At 41.1% G+C, this 18614-nt stretch overlaps 1 long non-coding RNA gene across 1 annotated transcript in view; it reads left to right on the top strand.

Moving 5' to 3' along the window:
* Positions 1 to 8183: 8183 nt before the first annotated feature.
* The window catches only part of LOC104971235 (uncharacterized), a 61581-nt gene continuing 51150 nt past the window's right edge, over positions 8184 to 18614 (top strand). The window contains exon 1 of the long non-coding RNA XR_804895.4: positions 8184 to 13088. This is a non-coding gene — a long non-coding RNA (uncharacterized lncRNA). The remainder of the gene's footprint in view (positions 13089 to 18614) is intronic.

Genomic DNA, 18614 nt, shown 5'->3' with positions numbered 1-18614 from the left:
GACACATCATTAAATACCACAGAAAAATTTCCTACCCTTGTACTGTGGTGCTTGAATCCCTCTGTGCATACATGTGAGCATGTGTGTGTGTGTTGTGTGTGTATATAGGAGGAATCAGATACTAAGGCAGATAAATATATGTGTGTTTATGTATACATAATTGTACAGTCTTTTTGCCATTCAGAAGCTGATCCTGTGACCAGTTGCGTGTGTTAAGTCACTTCAATCATGGCCAACTCTTTGCGACCCCATGGACTGTAGCCCACAAGTCTCCTCTGTCCATGAGATTCACCAGGAGAAAATACTGGAGTGGGATGCCACGCCCTCCTCCAGGGGATCTTCCTGATCCAGGGATTGAACCCACATTTCTTATGTCTCCTGCATTGGCAGGTGGATTCTTTATCACTCATGCTACCTGGGAAGCCCAGATATTAGAAAAGTTAGCAGAGGCATTTAAGACTCCAGAGATTTTTCCAGAAGCTCCCCACTACCTCACAGAGTGGTAAAAGGGGTCAGATTACAAAGTGTCTGCTGTTTGATTCCATGAGTGTGATCTTGGGCCACCTGTGAGTGGGAGACTCAGATGGTAGCCTGGGACAGGAGGCAGCTGTTACTCAAGCTCCTGGGGAACTGAAGGGCCCCCAGGGGACAGGCAGGTCTTCCATATCAAGAAGATTGTAGGGTTTCATTTGACTAGCTCCTTGAGGCTCAGCCTCACCTTGGTTTGGGTCGGTGGTTCTCAAGATGGGGGCCAGGCTAGGGTCCACCACTCTGTATCAGGATCACTTGGTACGCTGGATATCTATTGCTGGGGAATTTTTTTTCCCATGAGAAAGTTATTTTTATTTCCATTTCATAGATGAAGCAACCGAGGTCCAAAGAAGTTAACCAAGTTTATAGTAGTGAATGACAGAGCCAGATGTTTTTAACAAGTTATTTTTATGTTTTAGTCCATTATACATGAGGATAAGCTTTTGATCCTTTCTCCCTGGCAAGAACCAGGAGAATTCACCTGGTGTTCAGTCAGCTTGGGCTTCTATAGCAAAATGCCATAGACTGGATGGCTTAAACAATAAGCACTTATTTCGCACAGTCAAGTATAAGATCAGGGTGCCAGCAGAGTTTGTTCTAGACTCCTTTGGGTTGTACAGTGCTTAATTCTCAATGTATCCTCACATGGCTGAAAAAAGACTAGTTATGTTTCTGGCCTCTTTTTATGTAAGGGTGCTAATCCCATTCGTGAGAATTCTGCCCTCATGACCTTATCACCTCCAGAAGAGCCACTTCCAAATCCCATCACACTGGGGACTCAGTTTCAACATGTGAATATTTGGGGGCCACTAACAGTGGTTGTATTCATTTTCTATCATTGTATAACAAAGTACCACAAATTTAGCAGCTTCAGAAAACCTGCATTTGTCATCTTACAGTTTCTGTGAGTCAGGAGTCCGGGCAGGGCTCAGCTGGATCCTCTTCTTGGTTTCAGACTTACTTTACTTAGTATAATAATTTCTAGTAGCATTCATGTTGTTTCAAATGGGATTATTTCATTCTTTTTTTAATGGCTGAGTAACACTCCATTAGGAGAAGGTGATGGCACCCCACTCCAGTACTCTTGCCTGGAAAATCCCATGGATGGAGGAGACTGGTAGGCTGCAGTCCATGGGGTCACGAAGAGTCAGACACGACTGAGCGACTTCACTTTCACTTTTCACTTTCATGCATTGGAGAAGGAAATGACAACCCACTCCAGTGTTCTTGCTTGGAGAATTTCAGGGACGGCAGAGCCTGGTGGGCTGCCGTCTATGGGGTCGCACAGAGTTGGACATGACTGAAGTGACTTAGCAGCAGCAGCAGCAGCAGCAGCAACACTCCATTGGTATTTTTGTACCACATCTTTTTTATATTTGTTTGTTGATGGACATTAAGATTGTTTCCATGTCTTGGCTATCATGAGTAGTGATGCTGTGAACATAGGAGTGCATCTACCTTCTTGAATAGTTTTGTCTGGATATGTGCCTAGGAATGGGATTACTGGATCATATGGCAATTCTATTTTTAGGTTTTTGAGGAGCCTCTGTACTGTTTTCCATAGTGGCTGCATCACTCAGCTTGGTTTCTCATGAGGCTGCAATCAAGATGTTGACTGCCAGGCTGTGAAAGAATCCACATCTAAGTTCACTCAGGTAAGTGTGGTTGTCAGGCTAAGGGTCACAACTTCTTGCTGATGGAGACCAGAGGCTGCCTCAGCTCCTGGAAGCCACTGGCAGTTCTTTGACACTAGGGCTTTGCCTACATGTCCACTTCCATCATCAAGCCAGCAATGAACGTCTCTAGAGCAAGTCTTCAATCCAGTCTTCACATAACGTATTCATCTCTGTCGTATTCTACTGGCTGAGAATTAAGTCACCGGTCCTGCCCACCCTAAGATTACACAAAATTGTGAATACCAAGAAGAAGGGGTCAGGGGAACCACATCTAGTTTGCTTGTTCTAAATGCAGTTTGCTGAGCTCACCTGGAGATGACCCAATCAGAATTTCTGGGGTGGCACCCAGGAATCTGCATTGCAGTGACTCCCAGGCACTTCCTGGTTGGAGAAGCCACACTGAGCAGCAGGGGCACCTGGCATTCCTTCTTGCTAGCGCTCCTAAGGCTCCTCCAAGCCAGGCCTAGTACTGGTTTGTTGTTTTTCAGTCACTCCATTACGTCCAACTCTTTGCAACCCCATGGACTATAACCCACCAGGCTCCTCTCTCCATGAGATTCTCCAGGCAAGAATACTGGAGTCGGTTGCCATGCCCTCCATAGCAGAATACTACTCAGCAATATCGAGAACAAATCATTGATACACAACTTGGACAAACAGCCAGGGCATTATTCTTGAGCAAAAAAACATAGGCAATCCCAAGAAGCTACTATTGTGGAGTCCATTTATATAACAATCAGAACATGATGATAGTTGAAATGGAAGACAGATTTAGTGGTTGTTAGGTATTAGGGGAGATGGATATGGTCATAAAGGATGAGAGATCCTTTGGTGTTGGAGTTGTACATTTTCTTTACTGTCATGATGGACATGTGAATCTACATAGGATGAAATTGGACACACACAACACGTGTACACCCGTGGAGGATTCATGCTGATGTATGGCAAAACCAATACAATATTGTAAAGTAATTAGCCTCCAATTAAAATAAATAAATTTATATTAAAAGAAAGAAATTGTACACACACAAAAATGAGTACAAGTAAAACTGGGAAATTGTACTAAGACTGGTGGATTACTTGACTGTCAATATCCTGGTTGTGATAGTAGAGTGTAATTTTGCAAAATGTTACCTTTGGGAGAAGCTTTGAAATGTTTCCAGGGATCTCTCTATAGTATTCCTTACAATGCACGTGAATCTACAATTACTGCAATAAGTTTTTTAATTAATAAAAACTTATTAATAAATAAATAAATAAATTTTATTAGTAAAAACTAATTAATAAGTCCAGGGGCCTGGACTTCAACTTTCTCATCTCATTTATGCTGTCCCTCGTATCTGAAAGAGATCTTTGTTAAGAGTTATTTTTCTTCTTTCTTCTTTTACAGTTCCCTTGGGGAGGAAGTCTTAGTTTCATTTAAGTTATTCTCTTCTTTTTATAGGAATCTTCCTCCTTAGGTGACTGTCACTTTGGGCAAGAGCTTTGACCAGAGAAAACCTAAAAGCTGAGTTATGGAGTTCCTTGGTGTGAAGTGGAGAGGGAATGAGTAGAATCCAGCCTCTTCTTATTCTAGGGTCACACCTGTAAATGCAGTAAATCAGAAGCAAAGTCAAGATGCCAAAGGCATGCTCCAGCATAGCTTTCCCTCACCTGTTGTTGTTCAGTTGTTAAGTTGTGTCCAACTCTTTGCAGCTTCATGGACTGCAGCATGCCAGGCTCCTCTGTCCTCCACTATCTCCAGAGTTTGCTCAAATTCATATCCACTGAATCAGCGATGCTATCTAACCATCTCGTCCTTTGCCACGCTCTCTTCCTTTTGACTTCCGTCCTTCCTAGCATCAGGGTTTTCCCCCAGTATATTGGCTCTTCACATCAGATGGCCAAAGGATTTCAGCTTCAGCTTCAGCATCAGCATCAGTCCTTCCAGTGAATATTCAGGGTTGATTTCCTTCAGGATTGACTTTAGGTTTCATCCTAAACCAGGAGACTCTCGAGTCTTCTGCAGCACCACAGTTTGAAAGCATCAATTCTCTGGCTCTCAGCCTTCTTTATGGTCTAACTCTCACATCTTCATGCTGAAGAATTGATGCTTTTGAATTGTGGTGCTGGAGAAGACTCTTGAGAGTCCCTTGGACTGCAAGGAGATCCAACCAGTCCATTCTAAAGGAGATCAGCCCTGGGATTTCTTTGGAAGGAATGATGCTAAAGCTGAAACTCCAGTACTTTGGCCACCTTGTGTGAAGAGTTGACTCATTGGAAAAGACTCTGATGCTGGGAGGGATTGGGGGCAGAAGGAGAAGGGGACGACAGAGGATGAGATGGCTGGATGGCATCACTGACTCGATGGACGTGAGTCTGAGTGAACTCCGGGAGTTGTTGATGGACAGGGAGGCCTGGCGTGCTGCGATTCATGGGGTCGCAAAGAGTCAGACATGACTGAGTGACTGAACTGAACTGACTGGAAAAGCATGGCTTTCACTATACAGACTTTTGTCAGCAAAGTGATGCCTCTCCTTTTTCATACACCGTCTAGTGTTGTAATAACTTTCCTTCAAAGGAGAAAGCATGTTTAAATTTCACAGCTGCAGTCACTGTGACTGTCTGCAGTGAGTTTTGGAGCCCAAGAAAATAAAATCTGTCACTGCTTCTACTTTTTGTCCTTCTATTTGCATGAAGTGATGAGACCAGATGCCATGATCTTAGTTTTTTAAATGTTGAGTTTAAAAGTCACATTTTTCATTCTCCTCTATCACCCTCATCAAGAGGTTGTTTAGTTCCTCTTCACTCTCTGCTGTTAGAGTGGTATAATCTGTGTATCTGAGGTTGTTGATATTTCTCCTGGAAATCTTGATTCCAGATTGTTATTCATCCAGCCCAGCATTTTGCATGATGTACTCTACATGGAAGTTAAATAAGAAGGGTGACAATATGCAGCCTTGTTGTATTCCTTTCCAAATTTTGAACGAGTCCATTGTCACAGTTCCAGTTCTAACTGTTGCTTCTTGACCCACATACAGGTTTCTCAGGAGACAAGTAAGGTGGTCTGGTACTCCCATCTCTTTAAGAATTTCCCACAGTTTGTTGCGATTCACAAAGTCAAAGGCTTTAGCATAGTCAATGAAGCAGAAGTAGATGTTTGTCTGAAATTGCCTTGCTTTCTCAGTGATCCAATGACTGTTGGCAATTTGATTTCTGGTTCCTCTGCTTTTTCTAAATGCAACTTGTATATCAGTAAGTTCTCGATTCACATAATGCTGAAGCCTAGCTTGAAGGATTTGGAGCATAATCTTGCTAGCATGTGAAATAAACACAAACTTTACTAATTTGAACATTTTTTGGCATTGTCCTGGATTGGGATTGGAATGAAAACCAACCAGTCTTGTGTGCCACTGCTGAGTTTTCCAAATTTTCTGGCATATTGAGTGCAGCCCTTTTACAGCATCATATTTTAGGATTTGAAATAGCTCAGCTGCAATTCCATCACCTCCAATACCTTTGTTTATAGCAATGCTTCCTAATGCCCATTTGACTTCACACTCCAGGATGTCCAACTCGAGGTGAGTGGTCACATCATCATGGTTATGTGTGTCATTAAGAGTTTTTTTGTATCATTCTTCTGTGTATTCATGCCACCTTTTAAATCTCTTCTGCATCTGTTATATCCTTACTGTTAAACTGTCGTTTATCATGCTCATCCTTGCATAAAATGTTTCCTCCTATGATAACTCCAGTTTTCTTGAAGAAATCTCTAGTCTTTCCCATTCTGTTGTTTTCCTCCATTTCTTTGCATTGTTCATTTAAGAAGGCCTTATCTCTCCTTGCTATTCTCTGGGACTCTGTATTCAGTTGGGAATGTCTTTCCCTTTCTCCCTTGCCTTTCACTTCTCTTCTTTTCTCAGCTATTTGTAAAGCCTACTCAGGCAACCACTTTCTTGTTGTTTAGTCCCTAAGTGATGTCTGACTCTTTGTGACCCCATGGACTGTAGCCCCCCAGGCTCCTCTGTCCATGGGATTTCCCAGGCAAGAATACTAGAGTGGGTTGTCATTTCCTCTCCCTGAGATCTTCCCGATCCAGGTATCAAACTGGCATCTCCTGCACTGGCAGGCGAATTCTTTACCACTGAGCCACCATGGAAAACTGAAAACCACTTTGCCTTCCTGCATTTCTTTTTCTTTGGGATGGTTTTGGTTATTGCCTCCTGTACAATGTTATGAACCTCTGTCCATAGTTCTTCAGGTACTCTGTCTGTTGTATCTAATCTCTTGAATCTATTTGTCACCTCCATTGTATAATCGTAAGGGATTTGATTTAGGTCGTACCTGGATGACCTAGTGGTTTTCCCTGCTTTCTTCTATTTAAGCCTAAATTTTTCAATAAGGAGCTCATGACCTAAGCCAAGTCAGCTCCAGGTCTTGTTTTTGCTGAGTGTATAGAGCTTCTCCATCTTCAGCTGCAAAGGTTTGATTTTGGTATTGGCCATCTGATGATGTCCATGGATAGAGTCATCTCTTGAGTTGTTGGAAAAGAGTTTTTGCTATGACCAGCATGTTTTCTCAACAAAATTCTGTTAGCCTTTGCCCTGCTTCATTTTGTTATCCAAGGCCAAACTTGCCTGCTACTCCAGGTATCTCTTGATTTGCTCCTTTTGCATTTCAGTCCCTTATGATGAAAAGGACATTTTTTTCAGGGGTTAGTTCTAGAAGGTATTGTAGGTCTTCATAGAACTGGTGAACTTCAGCTTCTTCAGCATCAATGGGTGGGGCATAGACTTGTATTACTGTAATGTTGAATGGTTTGCCTTGGAAATGAACCAAGATCATTCTGTTGTTTTTGATGTTGCATCCCAGTACTGCATTTTGGATTCCTTTGTTGACTCTGAGGGCTATTCCATTTCTTCCAAGGGATTCTTGCCCACAGTAGTAGATATAATGGTCATCTGAATTAAAATCACCCATTCTTTTCCATTTTAGTTCACTGATTCTTAAGATGTCAATATTCAATCTCACCATCTCCTACTTGACCACATCCAATTTACCTTGATTCATGGACCTAAAATTCCAGATTTTTATGCAGTATTGTTCTTTACAGCATTGGACTTTAGTTTCACCACTAGACACATCCACAACTGAACATTGTTTCCACTTTGGCTCAGCCACTTCATTCTTTCTGGAACTATTAGTAATTGCCCTCTACTCAGTAGCATATTACTGTGATACTGAATGGTTTGCCTTGGAAATGAACAGAGATCATTCTGTTCATGTTTTTGAGATTGCATCCAAGTACTGCATTTCGGACTCCTTTGTTGACCATGATGGCTACTCCATTTCTTCTGAGGGATTCCTGCCCGCAGTAGTAGATATAATGGTCATCTGAATTAAATTCACCCATTCCAGTCCATTTTAGTTCACTGATTCCTAGAATGTTGACGTTCAGTCTTGCCATCTCCTGTTTGATCAATTCCAATTTGCCTTGATTCATGGACCTAACATTCCAGGTTCCTATGCAGGAGGACCTAGAGGAGCTATCCCATGTTTAAGGTCAGGAAGGGCGGTGGTGAGGAGATACCCCTCGTCCAAGGTAAGGAGCAATGGCTGCGCTTTGCTGGAGCAACTGTGAAGAGATACCCCAGGCCCAAGGTAAGAGAAACCCAAGTAAGAAGGTAGGTGTTGCAAGAGGGCATCAGAGGGCAAACACACTGAAACCATACTCACAGAAAAGTAGTCAATCTAATCACACTAGGACCACAGCCTTGTCTAACTCAATGAAACTAAGCCATGTCCTTGGGGCAACCCAAGATGGGCGGGTCATGGTGGAGAGATCTGACAGAATGTGGTCCACTGGAGAAGGGAATGGCAAACCACTTCAGTATTCTTGCCTTGAGAACACCATTAACAGTATGAAAAGGCAAAATGATAGGATACTGAAAGAGAAACTCCTCAGGTCAGTAGGTGCCCAATATGCTACTGGAGATCAGTGGAGAAATAACTCCAGAAAGAATGAAGGGATGGAGCCAAAGCAAAAACAATACCCAGCTGTGGATGTGACTGGTGATAGAAGCAAGGTCCGATGCTGTAAAGAGCAATATTGTATAGGAACCTGGAATGTCAGGTCCATGAATCAAGGCAAATTGGAAGTGGTCAAACAAGAGATGGCAAGAGTGAATGTCGACATTCTAGGAATCAGCGAACTGAAATGGACGGGAATGGGTGAATTTAACTCAGATAACCATTATATCTACTACTGCGGGCAGGAATCCCTCAGAAGAAATGGAGTAGCCATCATGGTCAACAAAAGAGTCCAAAATTCAGTACTGGGATGCAATCTCAAAAACAACAGAATGATCTCTGTTTGTCTCCAAGGCAAACCATTCAATATCACAATAATCCAAGTCTATGCCCCAACCAGTAATGCTGAAGAAGCTGAAGTTGAATGGTTCTATGAAGACCTACAAGACCTTTTAGAACTAACACCCCAAAAAGATGTCCTTTTCATGATAGGTGACTGGAATGCAAAAGTAGGAAGTCAAGAAACACCTGGAGTAATGGGCAAATTTGGCCTTGGAATACGGAATGAAGCAGGGCAAAGACTAATAGAGTTTTGCCAAGAAAATGCACTGGTCATAACAAGCACCCTCTTCCAACAACACAAGAGAAGACTCTATACATGGACATCACCAGATGGTCAACACCGAAATCAGATTGATTATATTCTTTGCAGCTAAAGATGGAGAAGCTCTATACAGTCAGCAAAAACAAGACCAGGAGCTGACTGTGGCTCAGACCATGAACTCCTCATTGCCAGAGTCAGACTTAAATTGAAGAAAGTAGGGAAAACTGCTAGATCATTCAGGTATGACCTAAATCAAATCCCTTATGATATTACAGTGGAAGTGAGAAATAGATTTAAGGGCCTAGACCTGATAGATAGAGTGCCTGATGAACTATGAAATGAGGTTCATGACATTGTACAGGAGACAGGGATCAAGACCATCCCCATGGGAAAAAAATGCAAAAAAGCAAAATGGCTATCTGGGGAGGCCTTACAAATAGCTGTGAAAAGAAGAGAAGTGAAAAGCAAAGGAGAAAAGGAAAGATATAAACATCTGAATGCAGAGTTCCAAAGAACAGCAAGAAGAGATAAGAAAGCCTTCTTCAGCGATCAATGCAAAGAAATAGAGGAAAACAACAGAATGGGAAAGACTAGGGATCTCTTAAAGAAAATCAGAGATACCAAAGGAACATTTCATGCAAAGATGAGCTCGATAAAGGACAGAAATGGTATGGACCTAACAGAAGCAGAAGATATTAAGAAGAGATGGCAAGAATACACAGAAGAACTGTATAAAAAAGATCTTCACAACCCAGATAATCACGATGGTGTGATCACTCACCTAGAGCCAGACATCCTGGAATGTGAAGTCAAGTGGGCCTTAGAAAGCATCACTACGAACAAAGCTAGTGGAGATGATGGAATTCCAGTTGAGCTATTTCAAATCCTGAAAGATGATGCTGTGAAAGTGCTGCACCCAATATGCAGCAAATTTGGAAAACTCAGCAGTGGCCACAGGACTGGAATAGGTCAGTTTTCATTCCAATCCCAAAGAAAGGCAATGCCAAAGAATGCTCAAACTACTGCACAATTGCACTCATCTCACATGCTAGTAAAGTAATGCTAAAAAATCTCCAAGCCAGGCTTCAGCAAAACATGAACTGTGAACTTCCAGATGTTCAAGCTGGTTTTCGAAAAGGCAGAGGAACCAGAGATCAAATTGCCAACATCTGCTGGATCATGGAAAAAGCAAGAGAGTTCCAGATAAACATCTATTTCTGCTTTATTGACTATGCCAAAGCCTTTGACTGTGTGGATCACAATAAACTGTGGAAAATTCTGAAAGAGATGGGAATACCAGACCACCTGACCTGCCTTTTGAGAAACCTGTATGCAGGTCAGGAAGCAACAGTTAGAACTGGACGTGGAACAACAGACTGGTTCCAAATAGGAAAAGGAGTACGTCAAGGCTATATATTGTCACCCTGCTTATTTAACTTCTATGCAGAGTACATCATGAGAAACGCTAGGCTGGATGAAGCACAAGCTGGAATCAAGTTTGCCGGGAGAAATATCAATAACCTCAGATATGCAGATGACACCACCTTTATGGCAGAAAGTGAAGAGGAACTAAAAAGCCTCTTGATGAGAGTGAAAGAGGAGAGTGAAAAGTTGGCTTAAAGCTCAACATTCAGAAAACGAAGATCATGGCATCTGGTCCCATCACTTCATGGGAAATAGATGGGGAAACAGTGGAAACAGTGGCTGACTTTATTTTTTGGCCTCAAAATCACAGCAGATGGTGATTGCAGCCATGAAATTAAGAGATGCTTACTCCTTGGAAGGAAACTTATGACCAACCTAGATAGCATATTGAAAAGCAGAGCCATTACTCTGCCAACAAAGGTCCGTCTAGTCAAGGCTATGGTTTTTCCTGTGGTCATGTATGGATGTGAGAGTTGGACTGAAGAAAGAAAGCTGAGCGCCGAAGAATTGATGCTTTTGAACTATGGTGTTGGAGAAAACTCTTGAGCTCTTGAGAGTGCCTTGGACTGCAAGGAAATCCAACCAATCCATTCTAAAGGAGCTCAGTCCTGGATGTTCATTGGAAGGACTGATGCTGAAGCTGAAACTCCAGTACTTTGGCCACCTCATGTGAAGAGTTGACTCATTGGAAAAGACTCTGATGCTGGGAGGGATTGGGGGCAGGAGGAGAAGGGGACGACAGAGGATGAGATGGCTGGATGGCATCACTGACTCAATGGACATGAGTCTGAGTGAACTCTGGGAGTTGGTGATGGACAGGGAGGCCTGGCGTGCTACGATTCATGGGGTCTCAAAGAGTCGGACACCACTGAGCGACTGAACTGAACTGAACAGTAGCATATTGCCTACCTTTTGACCTGGGAACTCATCTTCTGGTATCATATCTTTTTGCCTTTTCATACTGTACATAGGGTTCTTGTGGCAAGAATACTAGAATGGGTTCCATTTCCTCCTTCAGTGGACCATGTTTTGTTAGAACTCTTCACAATGACCTGTATATCTTGAGTAGCCCTGCACAGCATGGCTCATTGCTTCATTGAGTTATGCAAGGCTCTTTTCCACCCACTACCCACTGACAAATTAGAACCTTGCATCCTTATCATGAGAGATTCACTTCTACTATAGCATCATCCTACTGTGAGGCTCTAAGGTTAGTGGCATTGTTTTCAATCTCACTAGTTAGATCAGGAAATTGTGGAGCAGCAATCTGTCCTATTTATGTCTCTACCTTCTAGCACAGGGCTGACCAATAAATATTTTTGAATAAATGAATGAACAAATGCTAAGCCTGACTTTATTACCATCCAGTTTCATTTGGAGGAGTCAAGTAGGAAGACACAGTGGTTCTCTGAGAAGATGTTACATTGCTGTTCCTGTCAGCATTCATTTCTCAAGCAGGAATCAGTGTCAATATGATATAATATAGATATAGATATTTTTCTGCCTGATTTGCATTTTAGGGGTATGTTCTGGTTGAGCAGTTCTAACATGTTAAGAGGAATCTTGGGCTAGGTTAGAGGAAGAGGTAGACTTAGCCTTTTGGTTCATGGCGAGTTGTTCCCCCTTGTTTTTTAATATTGGAAAAAGTGCTCTATAATAAAATTGGAGCACGGATTGGAGCAGGAGTCCTTGTTTAACTTGTGTCCTCACCATTCTACTCAGGTCCACTTTGCCTCCCCACCCCTTTTTCCGAACTATCATCTAAGATATTTTGCACTTTCTTTCTGATTGATAGATTGAAACTGCTCCTCGTCTGATCTTCTCTGTAAAGCCATTTCTGCTTGCAACAAATCACTTCATTCCTTCACAATTTCAAGTTTCACTTTATGAATTCTGGAATAAAATACTTTTGAGTAAAGAATATCAACAGAAATATCAAACAGCCTATTATATAGAGGAAGGAGGGTGATTTGGGGGGCCCCTAAGAGTGTGTGCTGCAAACATCAGAGTTTAGATCAATGGCTAGATTAGGCTTGTGTCTTATCTGTGAGCAATCCATCTAACTAGGCAATTGCACCCTGTGTGTTTTGGCCTCAGCAGGAGAGTAGGCCACTGGGGCTCTTTACTTTGATGACCACTAGAACGAATGCTACTGTGGGCTATCAAGTTGGTCTTGGGGAACCAGCTTCTAGCTTAAAAGGTACCCTTAGGGGATGAGGAGGGAATATACTTGTTTGCCTTCTAGATTTATGGAGAGTACTGTTAATATTATAGTAGAATGGTGATGGTAGAGCCTATGGTTGAAATGTTTGGAACCAGAGACACAGAGAGGGCAGTTGCTGGGCCCCAGTGGGGGGCAGAAAAGAGAGCTGGCTCGAGTTTCAGATCTGTAAGAAAACACTGTCATCTGAATCAACACCATATCTTACACATACATGTGTAAGTTATGTAAAATCTCAGCATCCAGAATCATTAAAATAGGTATATGAAGCTTTTGCAGTCTCTTTTGGAAATATCCAAGGGTGGAGAGGGGAGAAAATCTGGCCAGAAAATCTTAAAATTGTTTTTTTTTTTTTTAATGTTGAAAAATTTTATTGAAACATAGTTGATTTTCAATGTTATGTTAATTTCTGCTGTACTGCAAACTGATTCAGTTATACACACATATATTCATTTCATATTCCTTTCTATTAGGACTTCCCTGGTGGCTCAGATGGTAAAGTGTCTGCCTACAATGCAGAAGACCCAGTTTCGATCCCTGTGTCAGGAAGATCCTCTGGAGAAGGAAATGGCAACCCACTCTAGTACTCTTGCCTGGAAAATCCCATGGACGGAGGAATCTGGTAAGCTACAGTCTATAGAGTCACAAAGAGTCGGACACGACTGAGTGATTTTCTTTATCTTTATTTCTTTCTTTCTATTATGGTTTATCACATAATATTGAATATAGTTCCTGTGCTATACCATAGGTGTTTATCCATTCTATATAATAGTTTGCATCTGCTAATCCCAAACTCACAGTCTTCCCCTTCCTGACCTTTCCTACCCCTTGACAACCACAGTTCTGTTCTCTGTGTCTGTGAATCTGTTTCTGCTTTGTAGGTATGTTCATTTTTGTCATACTTTGGAGAAGGCAACAGCAACCCACTCCAGTACTCTTGCCTGGAAAATCCCATGGATGGAGGAGCCTGGTAGGCTGCAGTCCATGGGGTCGCTAAGAGTCAGACATGACTGAGCGACTTCACTTTCACTTTTCACTTTCCTGCATTGGAGAAGGAAATGGCAACCCACTCCAGTGTTCTTGCCTGGAGAATCCCAGGGACGGGGGCGCCTGGTGGGCTGCCGTCTATGGGGTCGCATGGAGTCGGACACGACTGAAGCGACTTAGCAGACTCCACATATACATGATATCATATGGTATTTGCCTTTCTTTGTGTGACTTAATTTCACTTAGTATGGTAACCTCTAGGTCCACCCATGTTGCTGCAAATTGTCCAGAAAATTTTGTTCTTTTCTTTCTGTAAATTCCCACAGGCTTCTTGTGACACTCAACCTGAAGAAGTTTTCTTTCCACTAGTCTCTCTGGGGACTGTCTGTCTAGCGAGCCTCTCTTTACAGGGCACGGTTTGCGATGTAAGACAGAAGGGGGAAAGATTGCAACTTGGACAATTTAAAATTATGTTTTATCTTTATGACACATACTTTGCTGTATTTCAAGGGTGTGTAGACTACTGCTATGATTAATATACTAGAAGTCTGTTCAGTGGGTCACTGAATTCATAGACACTTTTCATCATTTGCATTTTCCCAATAGGTATTAAAAGGCAAGTGCTATCATGTGGGTGGTCTAGGAAATTTTCAGTTAAAACAAAGATTTTGTTCTCAAAAGAGGTGGAGGCATCTATTAGTTGGATTGGGCCACTTTTATTTATTTTTTGAATAACTGTCTGAAGTGTGTTTCGGTGCTTTAAACATATTTTAACTATAATTTTTTTTTTCTCCTGATTTGGCTTAATCAGTACCAGGGTAAATGATCTCATTCTGTGGTGTAGTTGTAACACGAAGTGATTGATTACCTGGAAAAAATCTCTAATGAATGGTGGCTCTAGGCAATGATTATCAATGGCTACACAGACAGTAGGTTAAAGTTCATGCAGAGACTTTTTAGTGGGTGAATCACGTTGACATGATCTAAACTCATTCATTATCACAAAAAAGTGCATCAGACATTTTTTTCCTCCCCATGTTAGGCAGTAGGTCATCACAGCATTGTTTATAGCATCTTGATGCTAAAAATATTGAACTTAAATGTAATAAAACCTCTGTATCTACCTACCCATTTATAAAAAATACAAAGGAAATTTGGGTAACACCACAGGAGACATTCAATCCCTGGACATAAATAGCATGGAGAAGAATGGGAGAGCAAACTGTTTTGGATTAAAAGAGACTTACAAGACTAATCAAGCAAATGCTATTTGTAAACTTGGTTTGGATCCTGATTTCAATAAGTTAACTATAAAAATACATTTTTGAGACGATCAGAGAAATACAAGGGAGGTTATATGGAGATAATAAGAAATTCTTGTTAGTTTTGTTGAATAAGATAATGGCTTTGTGTTGAAGTTAAAAAGAAAAGAAAAAACCCAAACATTCATAAATCCATGCTGGAGTACTTATGGGTGAAATGATAGGCAATCTGGGTTTTGAAAACCAATATGAAAAAAGGTGGAAAGTAGAGATGAAATAAAAATGGCAGAACCGTTGATAATTACTGAAGATGAGAGTAAGTATTTGGAGTTCATAGTCTAGTCTTTCTAATTTATATATGTGAAAATTTCCATAATGAATGGTTAATGAAACTGAAACACATTCTAGTATTTGTTTGAAGGCCTCAGAGAAATGAAGCAGAGGACATAAATAATGGAATAAACTATGCCTCTAACTGATGCATCCATTTTTCTTTTTTTATTAAGGAGGTATTTTGTGGGTGTTTGTGGGATTAAGAGGTGGGAATGCAATAGACACAGGTTCAAGCTGTCTTATTTGAAGGGAACAGGAATCCAGAGAAGAAGGTGGTAATTGCTGGTCAGTGGAGGAAATGTAGAAAGGACAGTGCTAATTTAACTGGAGACTGCTGGATGCTGTGATGTGAATGTTTGTTTTCCCCTCAAATTCACATGTTGAATTCTAATGCACAATGTGATGGTAATACAAGTTGGGGCCTTTGAGAAGTGATTAGATGATGAGGGTGGAGATTCATGAATGGGATTAGGCTTAAATAATGGGATAGAGCTTCCTAGGCCCTCCTGCCATGTGAAGATGCAACAAGAAGTCTGTGACCTAGAAGAAAGCCCTCATCTGACCATACTGGCATCCTGATCTCAGACTGCTAGCCTCCAGAACTGTGTTTATTCTTTATAAGCTACCCAGTCTGTTTTTTGCTATTGTTGTTATTGTTTTTGGTTGCATTGGGTCTTTTGAGGGGCATGCAGGCTTCTCATTGCCTTACAAGGGCTTTCCTCTTGTTGCGGAGCATAGACTATAAGTGCTTGGACTCAGTAGTTGCGGCAGGTGGTTTTCTCTAGTTGCAGCATGCAGGCTTATTCACCATGTGGCCTGTTCCACTGCCAGGATTGGTTCTGCATCTCCTGCATTGGAAGGTGGATTCTTAACCACTGAACCATCAGGGAAGTCCCTAGTCTGTGGTACTTTGTTATAGCAGCTAGAAGATACAAATATACTGGGCCATGTTTAATTCAAATATGTTTTACTTTCCTGCTAAACTTGAGACCAGGGACTGTCTCAGCTATTGGCCTATCCTTTGTGCCTGCTAGAATATCTGGGAAAAGATTGGGCCCTTAATAAATATTGACTTGATGGATGATTAAACTTCAGTTGATTGGCACCCCCTTTTGTATGAGTGACCTAGATAAGGCTTTAACAAATAACCAATGCAATGAGTAAGTTGTTCTAAAACAAATTCTTAGTGTTGGAGAGAAAATGGTCACTATTAGGTGTCAGGAATATTATGCCAAATAAATACAAAGCATCTTCATTATAGCTAGGCACTGGGCTATTTTGGAGATGGAGTCACTGTACCTCTTTGCAGCCTCATGAATTCTCATTATCATTTTCCTGGTTATAATGAGCAAGAATATTGCAAAAAATACTACTTTCTTAGGGACAGTATTACCCATGTGGAGACACAAGATTACCTGAAATGAGGAGACAAAAGGGGCTTCAATAAAATTACTTCCTATCAAGTGTAATAAACATGTACAATAAGTTATTATTAAGGACCTTTGAGGCAGGCCACATTAATGAGATATGGAGACACCTAAATTAGATTTCAAGTAAAAAAAAAAAAAAGAGAGAGAGAGAGTGATAGCAAGAATAAAGATGAATGTAAAAGAGAAGAGGAAACTGGGAAATGAAGAAAACAAAAAGCAGGTCTGATGAAAATTGCCCTGCCATTCTGTGGCAAGAGTGAAAGCAAATCTAATGACTTTCTCTGCTTTCAGTTTTAAAAATAAGAGACACTTCTCAGATATGAAATGTGGTCCATTATCTGTCAATGGTGTTCTGAGTTGTCTTCAGGCAGCAAATATATGCCATAAAATAAACTTTAAACTCCCCACCCCCTCCTTTTTTTTAGGGGTGGCACAAATCTAGTCTGTTTGGAAAATTGGTTCTTCATGACAGTTTTCTGCTCTTGCAAGAAAAATTCATTGACGAGTGTGATGTGTGTGTATGCCTGTATGTATGCTGTGCTTCATGGATTTTATGATGAACCCTTTTTTCACATTTCAAGATCTTTGAAACCAAGGTGTGTGTCAAAGTTTAATTGGCAGCATCTTTTCTGTCTTGATGGCTCACAAAATAACATTGCATATTATAATTGACCACATCTTATGTTGTGAATTTGATTTATTTAGTGGCAGGGTAGGGTGAAGAAAAAGGAAAAGGACAGAAGTAGGAGAAAATGTGATGTTACTTTGTAGTAATGGCATAATTTAGAAAAAATTCTTTTTCACATCCATTCCTAATATTTGTATGACTGGGGATACAAATGGCATTTGCTTATATTCTTTGGATGAATCCATGAAAATTGTTAAACTCTTCCTTCTGAACTTGTTTCTCCCAGCCTTTTCTGCCTCTCATACATGCATAATTTTAGCTTGGTTCGAGGTCCACATTTACATCTTTCTAAAATGTGCCCATGACTTAGATCAACTGTTAGTTTGAGAAGAATCAACCATGAAAAAAATCTAAAGACAGCATCAGGTCTGTACTCTAAGGTAGGACAAAAATGTCCTTAATATCTTAGAGAGTTCTAGTAAGGCCAGATATATTGATGTGTGCACAAGCTGTGCTTCTGCTTCTGTTTCTCATTTCTGGCTTTCTGGGCACAAGCTCACACTGGATGCTAAGCAACTGAAGGCTTCAGCCCTGCAACTATGAAATAAAGGGGCATTGATTATTTCCTATAGGAGGGAGTTGCTTTCAACGCTTCAAAGCAGTTCCTTTGATTCCTTTCTGCAGTTGTAGGTCCTAAGGATTCCCACTTAGAGGTGAGGGCATTAACTCTCATGGGCTCAGTGGGTGTGCCATTCGTCACACAGAGCGGGAGAAAGTGCCGCTGAAAAACCAATGCCTCCGCAGCTCAGGAGCCTTGAATATCTTCTCATGCTGGATCAGGCATCTCTTAATCTAGTTTTGATTTTGTGATACAACTGAGCTCAGATCAGTGGGTCTTAGACTATGGTTCTGGTTGGATCAGCAAGGTGGCACTGCTCGAGGCTATGGGGCAGAGAGTAAAGACATGTATCTGAATATTGGCTGCTGACAATCAAGCAGTGAGTTTGGAATATAGGTGACAGAAAGCAGTAGCATGTAGTCTCTGGTGCTATCTTTCACCCAAACAACAGGTAGAAATTCAGTGAAAAATACTCATCAAGTCAATTGAGCCAAATTAGGATAGGCAAGGTTTAAGAGTTCTGGGCATATACTCATTGAACACAGAAGAAGTGGTGTGATGTTTGCCTGCCTCCTATGCAAATGTTCTTTTATGCATCTGTATAGTTACCAGTTTCATCAGACCCAATCTTTCCTTGCCAGAAACCAAACAAAATGTCATCTCTCTTTTGGAGAGATTTCGTCATTGACAAATACATAATTTCACTTACCCAGTGAGAGAAATGTTGACACTGACAAGAAGATAGTACCTTTTACCTTCAAAACTGTTTTATAGGAAACAATTTAAGCTAAAAGAGCTTTTTCTTCCATTTTCTCAGTTTTATCAGCAATGATTACTCCCTTTGCCGCTCTGCCATGTCAACCTACATCCAAAGTACTTGAGATTGATC

The sequence above is a fragment of the Bos taurus genome, chromosome 2 (assembly GCF_002263795.3).
Source record: "Bos taurus isolate L1 Dominette 01449 registration number 42190680 breed Hereford chromosome 2, ARS-UCD2.0, whole genome shotgun sequence".
Taxonomy (NCBI): domain Eukaryota; kingdom Metazoa; phylum Chordata; class Mammalia; order Artiodactyla; family Bovidae; genus Bos; species Bos taurus.
This window is presented reverse-complemented; position numbering and strand designations above follow the sequence as displayed.